Raw genomic sequence first — 7,843 nt, 5'->3', positions numbered from 1 at the left:
GAAAGGACACAATATGTCGCAGATTAGAGGAGATGGATGGGCCTGTTTCGTCGCCCGCATGCGCCTTACTCGTGGTGAGTTGATCAGCTTCTCCTTCAGAGCAGAAAGACCCAAGCTGGCTGTCATTTATCTCAACCTGGTACGTAGGCAGGGCTTTGCCCTTCCGTGCAAGCTGGCAGCGGTGACGGGACAGGTGTGGGGGAAGGGCTCGGTGGCCGGCAGCTAGGGTTTCCCCTCCGCATCGTTCGCGGGAGCGACCGGGAGGGGGAGGGGCAATCACAGCTGGTCTCTTGTTTTTAACTTTTTTTTATAAAGGGTGGATTTTATTAACTCTAAATGAAGCATCAAGAAGATACAAACACGATGAGCACACACCCGGCCTCTGCATAGCTAGGATGCACACAGCCAGCACAAACACATGCACACAAAAACACGCCGGCAAATAACAAAGTCATATAAGACCAAAGCTATGCATATAGGCGAGGAAAAAAGAAAAAAACTTCAAAGCGATCAGATCCTAGATCGACAAACTATAATAATGACCATATCTGCACCGACCATCTCATGACACCACTCTGACGACGAGGTTCTTCACGTCTTCAGGAAGGGAGCGACACTCAAGTGCCACCGTCACCGAATCCAGCCACCCAAGGCTACAATTTAGGTTTTCACCCTAAAGAATCAGTCCGAGCATTCCGAACAATGCCTTCAACAAGGTAACGATGTAAAAGCATCGCCATTGCCAGGTAGACCCAAGTTGGGTTAGACCTAGGCTTTCACCCCGGATCTCAAGACCGGGTGCTCAAGTAACACCACCACCGAAGTTATTCATGTGTTGTCGCCCCCACTTTTCCACAATCCGAGCAGCTACATGCGATGTGACCACCGCCGCCGCACAACCGTCCCTTTGCATCAAGACTTCATCCATAGTTTGTATCTCGCCGCCGAAATCAACCACCAGATCTACGGAGATGAAACTCTCAAAAAATCTTTTGATGGGGACCGTAATCCGCAGCGAGGCCGCCGCCATATCCAATTCCCGTGAAGCAATCAAAGCAGATTTGCCACACTACGACCATTAGCCGCCAAAACTCCAGCGCACTCAGCCACAAACTCCGCCTAGCCGTGAAGACCCGGCCATGCCACTGCGGAGGAAGACTCCAAGCAGCCATGACCATGTGCTGCAGCTAGGCGGCAGCCTGGACGGCCGCCGATCATCTGCACGCACGTGCACATCTCAAGCAGCCGTGTGGATGCGTCCAGCCACCAGCCTCCTACTCCAGGCCATGGACTCCATTTGGATCAGAAGGCCAGAATCACAAGGTAGGTGCCAGATCGGGAGGCAAGCCATGGACAGATCGGAAAGCTAGCGGCCAGATCGGAAGTTGACCGCCAAGGGGAAGAACATGAGAAAAAACAAGAGGCCGGAGATGCCCCGCCGCCGCCGTCCGCCGGGCGGCCGGCCTCCTCCAGCGGCGGCGTGGTGAACGGCGCTACGTGGGAGGGCCTCCGGGGTGGCCGCGACGGCGCCTCCGGAGTCGCCTGAAGCGACCCGGGAGGCTAGGGAAGTCTCGTTCTTAACATAGTTTAGATCTGGGCTCGCGGAATTCATATCAGGTGAACCCATAGGCCTGGTTTGAAATTGATATGCTTTACTAAATCTAGTTACAGAGGGGAGAAAACACTCCACCAAGATGACAGAAGATGGATGGGGAGGACTTTAACCACCGGCCACCATGATATGCGACCTCTGCTACCTGGAAACTCTATCCTACGTAATCTACGGATACATATGAGGATTCGCGGTTCATGTCACGGAAAGGGATAACCAGAGGGGAGAGGAACCACTCGTCTGGCCTGCTGGGAAGGTGGGAGATGCTAGCCCCACCTAGTCTACCACTTCCTCTAAAGAACATTCTGAACACAATGCCTTTCATTCCGCAACTGAAAGCAATAAAGTAGGTTCTGAAGAAACATCAGCTTCTCCACCTTTGTATATTCCTGGCACTAGTGGCAGGGCATGGTTGTCACCTTCGCAGTCTCTGCTCATGCTTCTTGGTTACCTGTTCAACCTATGTTTCCAATGCATCTCATTTCTATTACAACGTCAACTTGCCAACCATATCCTCCTCTCCACCTCCACCTAGGTAGCTAAGAGCTCATTCACATCCAACCGAACTGAAACAACTATAACAAGAGATGGATATTCAAATAAAAAGCTTAAGTGATGACCTGCTATATACAGGCTGTGTGTGTGTGTGTGTGTGTGTGTGTGTGTGTGTGTGTGGGTGGGTGTGTGTGCGTGTGTGTGCGTGCATGTGCGCGCGCGCGCGTGTGTGTGTGTGCGTGTGTGTAAATGCAAAGAGTGCTTTGAACCTTAGTGGTATGCCACCAGGCACCTGCTGATGGAGTATTTATCCTGCGACTATGATATTGTAAAGTGAAATGTCATAAAATGCCGACTTTTGCATTTTAGACTAAGAACTATTACAATGGTACGTGCATGTGCATGGGTGGACAACATCATTAATGTGAGGGCATCTCCAGCCGGCGCTGAAAAATGGCCCAGTCGCGCCCCCAGGACGCCGAAAATCGCCGATTCGGACCTTTTTTCCGCCCGGCGGTCACAGGCCGAACCCGGCGCGCTGGGGAGCCGTTGGGAGCTCCGGCGCTGGCGAAAAGCACGCCTGGTCCACACCGACAGGGGAAAAGTCAAGGTTTTCTTCCCCCGACTCGCCTCGCACCCCCCGCGCCCTCGGCCACCACTAGCTATATCCCGGCGACGGCCGCCGGCCTACTCCGCTGGATAGCCATTCCCCGCCGGAAAATAGCAGAGCTTCACCGCGGCAGCCCCTCCCGCAGCAGCTGGGCGTTTCCGGCCGCCGTTTCCGGCCGCGGAGGCGCGGTTTAACGGCGGATACACGCCCACCAAGTGCAAAGTGTTCGACGTTTTGACTGTCTCGGCGATGGACTCGGATGAGGAGGAAGAACTCGCCGCGCTGCTGGAGGAGGAAGCCGCGGCCGACGTCCAGGAAGAAGAGCATCTGATGGTGCTCGCCGCCCTCGCCCAGCTGCTGGCGAGCAATGAAAAGCCGCGTCGAGGTGGCTCGGCGCCGGGGCGGGTGAAAGCAAAGAACCGGCATCGTCTGCAAGGCTACTGCATGCTCTACTCCGACTACTTCGCCGATGCTCCACTACATGGCGAGAGAACATTTCGGCGCCGTTATCGGATGAGCCAAAAGCTCTTCCTCAGGATTGTGATTTCCATCCGGGAGTTCGACAACTACTTCAAGTGCAAGATGGATTGCACTGGCGCTCTTGGATTCACCTTCATCCAGAAGTGCACGACAGTGATGAGGATGCTTGCATATGGAGCTTCCGGTGATTCACTCGACGACTATGGGTGCATGGCCGAGTCCACCAGCATAGAGTGTTTCTACAAGTTCCGTTGGGCAGTGGTGGCAGTGTTTGGGCCACAATACTTGAGAGCACCCAATGCGGAAGACACTGCTCGGATCCTAGCCCAGAATGCAGCAAGAGGATTTCCTGGGATGCTTGGAAGCATCGACTGCATGCATTGGAAATGGAAGAACTGCCCATTTGGTTGGCAGGGGATGTACAAAGGTGCCAAAGGCGGTTGCAGTGTGGTTCTTGAGGCGGTAGCCACACAGGACCTTTGGATTTGGCACTCCTTCTTTGGTATGCCAGGAACTCACAATGACATCAACGTGCTACAGTGCTCTCCTGTTTTTTCCAAGCTCGTTGAGGGCTATTCTCCTCCGGTGAACTTCGAGATCAATGGGCAGCAATACAACAAAGGGTACTATCTAGCTGACGGCATCTATCCGAGATGGTCGACATTTGTGAAGACGATCTCAAACCCTGTGGCAGGAGGCAAGAACGCCTGGTTTGCGAAGCTTCAGGAGGCTTGCAGGAAGGATGTCGAGCGGGCATTTGGTGTGCTCCAATCTCGATTGCTGTTGTTCGGTACCCCGCTCAGACCTGGTCGAAAGATCAAATGTGGGAGATCATGACTTGCTGTGTCATCTTGCACAACATGATCATCGAGAGCGAGCAAGAAGACCTAGTGTTTGACACTGAACCATACTACAGGCAGGGTCTTCTAGCCGAAGTTGATCACGAGCTACCGGCAACTTGGACTGCCTATCTCAGTATGCGTCAGGAGATCCGAGACCCACAGGTGTATCATCAACTGCAGAAAGATCTGATTGAGCACCTATGGAGGCTCAAGGGGGACGCCGCGTGATGAAATACGAGTTTTTATTTGTTGAACTATATAATTTGTATTGAACTATTTGTTGTTGTAGTGCGACGTGGGGATCGGATGGGAAAGCGACGTTAATGTTTCTATCCAACGAAGAAGGCTAGACTAAACCTTGTTGTACATGTTTTGTACCTTTCCGTGCATGGATAGTTGGCTGGTGGCTTTGGCATGAGTAATTCTACACGTACAAACAAGTTACAAGGTTTTACAAAGAGAGTTAATTTGATTGGTCAATAGATGGGAAGGCGGCCCACCCCCCATGAAAATCAGGGGGGCAAGTTTGTGATTCGTTCGTAGATGAAAAAAAATCCTATTCAGCGTGTAATTGCGTGTAACTCTTTATATGTTTAGCATTATTGCTTGGGCATTTATTTGGATGCCCCCCTCACCGAGAATTATTGCCACTTGTACATCATGGTCCAATACAGATGGGCTCTCTACAGATGGGAGCTGGGAGATGGTTGTGCTGATGTCCACAATCAAACACTATTAAATGCTTATGTCCTATATACTCGCTTCGTTTTTATTTACTCCTCATATTAGATTTGTCTAAAGTCAAACTTTATATACTTTCAACAAGTCTGTAGAACAATATATTAATATTTACACCATCAAAATTATATTATTGGATTCATCATTGCATATATTTTCACATCATATAAATTTTTTGTGGTGAATATTCATATTGTTTTCTACAAGTTTGATCAAACTTTATAAAGTTTGATTTCAGTCAAAGCTAATATGCAGTGTAAATAAAAACAGAGGGAATACTACCATTGTGTTTGGATATCCGCGTTGTCAGTTGTTATGAAACTGATGGAATCTACAACCGGATAGCACATTTTCCAGCTTCAACGTCAGCGGGCACGCCCAGTCAGTGTCCGAGCATGTCCGTTTTGAGCCTCTATTAATCCATGCATGAAGCCATGATCCTCATTTTGTCCCTTACGTATCCGGTCACACACATATGGTGGTGATGTAGAGCGAAAGAAAAGAAAGAAAGGAAAACGTGGCCCAGAGTGGGTTGTGTCCTTCATGGCAGATCAACCGGGCGCGCTCGTGAGCCCTCATAACCTCACCATATAAGGTCTGGACATGAGAATTTGCGGACGACCCAGAAGTATGGGGACGAAATTTGGGGGTCCGGCTCACTCACCTTTTTAATTCTCTCTCATGTTTGGGCAGTGACTAGGTTGTCCGCCCAAACGTATAACAATGATATGTGGGGTCCAGTTGTAGATGCTTTAATCATTGTCATAAACTGATATGATATCCACCACCAGCATTCATTGCCTACATAGTGGTGGGGATCGTTTGGTCTAGTGCCCTCCCCCCACCCATGTACCAAATGATTTGCATACATATCTAGACATCCACATAAATCTAAGTCGATCAAGATTTTTTTTTGTTGTGCTTTTTCTTTGCCTAAAGCTCATCCTACGGAAGGCTATTCCTTCATATTCATATAGATAGGAAAACGCGAAAAAAATTCAGTGTGACTCGGTTTATAAGGAAAACTAGACCGAAAACCACTACAGCAATAAGAAAAATCAGAAGAAAAAATAACAACTCAACACCGACGCCCACCACCACGTAACATGATGACCATACAAAGAGATTGAGAGCGAGGTCTTCAGAAATGCTTTGAAGAAGGGAAACGGCACCCGTGGGCACCATTGTCTCCGGTATCGACCCCTGTCGACCACAAAACTTTTGACCAGACCGACACAACCGCACCACCAAATCATGGAAAATGATCCAGCCAAGCCAACTGCCACCACCACTGCTCCCACTTCGAGCAGAGACTCTTCAACAATTCCCCCAAGAGGGAGAAGGATACCCTCGAGTGTCTTATATACGAAATAATAACATGGTAGTTAAAAACCATATATATGTGATCAAAACACATGATCCAGGTGTAGTTGTTGCTGCTAATTAATATGTCCACTCATTTTTGGCACGATCTCAGTAGCAATTCTTCACACGATGGCAGCAAGAGAGCCACAACCGTCTTCAATCTTAGTAATTACTCCCTGTATTTCTAAATATAAGTCATTTTACTGATTTTACTCTGTATGTAGTTTGTATTGAAATCTCTAAAAAGACTTATATTTAGAAATATAAGGAGTATGTATAAAGAACAAGTGGCTTATCGGGTGGGAGCAATCATGCTAGGTGCGGTACGAGGAAAAATAATTGATGATCTAAAACACAACATTCAAGTTCTTGAGTAAACTGGATCGGTGAGAAATTAATTTAAGTCATTGGTCAAAAGGTGGTCCTGCCAAATACAAAAAAACAGATGGAACAAGCCGTGCAATCCCTAGAGGCACAAATAAGAATCCACCTGCAACATGAGCATAGGAACCAAGAATCATACGAAATCGAGGAGCAACTAAAAGGAAAGGAAGAACAAAACCACACCAAATTCCTCAATAACGAAGCAAGGTTGTTTTGCACCTTCCCACTCATGCCGCCCACCTCCTCCCTCTTCCCAGCAGGTCCACCCCACCGCGGCGGCCTACAGAACCACTGTCACCACTCGTGCCGTGCATACAACCTTGTTTCGGCTTTGGATTCGCTTCTCATTCCTCCCACCATGCTCCTTCCCCGCTCCTCAACCTCAGTGGTGAAAACCTCGCCCACTTGTCCTGATCTGTAACCAGGCGCTGCCGATGACCACATGTGTGGTGATTTCCCTGCTCTTTAACAAGTAATTTTGTTCAAATTTCGGGAATATTAATCATAAAGCAAACAATGCATGAAATATGAGGCCAAATATATCTACTATAGGGCAACGGAAAGGATATCCTTTGAAACTATTTGCCCAGAAATTTGGTAACTAGAATAACCATGAGAGCCATGACAAGATGGTATACTCCAGAATACTTTCACTCATAAGTACTGCTGAAAAGCTTAACTTCATTTTTAAATGTAAAGATACTATCAACTCATCAAGCTGAGAGATTCCCTGTGGACTACATCACCTAGGCTGGCACAATGCCAACTTTTGCTTCGCAAACACTTGGAACCTCTCCATACTTTCCGCTTAGAGCGTCCTCCCAAAATTAATAGGATTACAACCCTGATATATAACATTGGCTGATGTCATGTTCCATTTTAAAAGCACAGTGGAAAAACCACAACAACCACATGTAGGGCTGCTCCAAACTATAACTCTTAGGGTAGCATAGACTCCATCAAAACAAACACAGTGAAGAAAAGCAAAAAGAAGCAAAATGGCTGAATATATTGAAAGAGATTTTCAGTTGTCCCTGACCACCAGAAGTAATAACTATCGGCTCCATAAAAATGGCTCGGTACTGACTGTTGAAAGGCAGAAGGACTAAAGATATAAGCATAAGCTATAAGTACAGAAGAAATAAAAGTTATGTTTTCTTTTCAACCATAACACAATAACTCTAGCACCAACAGGTAGGTCATCTTCAAGAAACTTACATGTCTAAATAGACTGTCTAAGTAGCAAACATTTTCGTCCTGACCTACTTTTCACATTCCCCTTACTTTTGTACTTCTTCTGTGAGTTGGACCTATATA

This window comes from Triticum dicoccoides, chromosome 4B (genome assembly GCF_002162155.2).
Source record: "Triticum dicoccoides isolate Atlit2015 ecotype Zavitan chromosome 4B, WEW_v2.0, whole genome shotgun sequence".
In the NCBI taxonomy this organism is placed as follows: Eukaryota; Viridiplantae; Streptophyta; class Magnoliopsida; order Poales; family Poaceae; genus Triticum; species Triticum dicoccoides.
The sequence above is the reverse complement of the archived record's forward strand: the minus strand, read 5'-3'. Positions refer to the sequence as shown.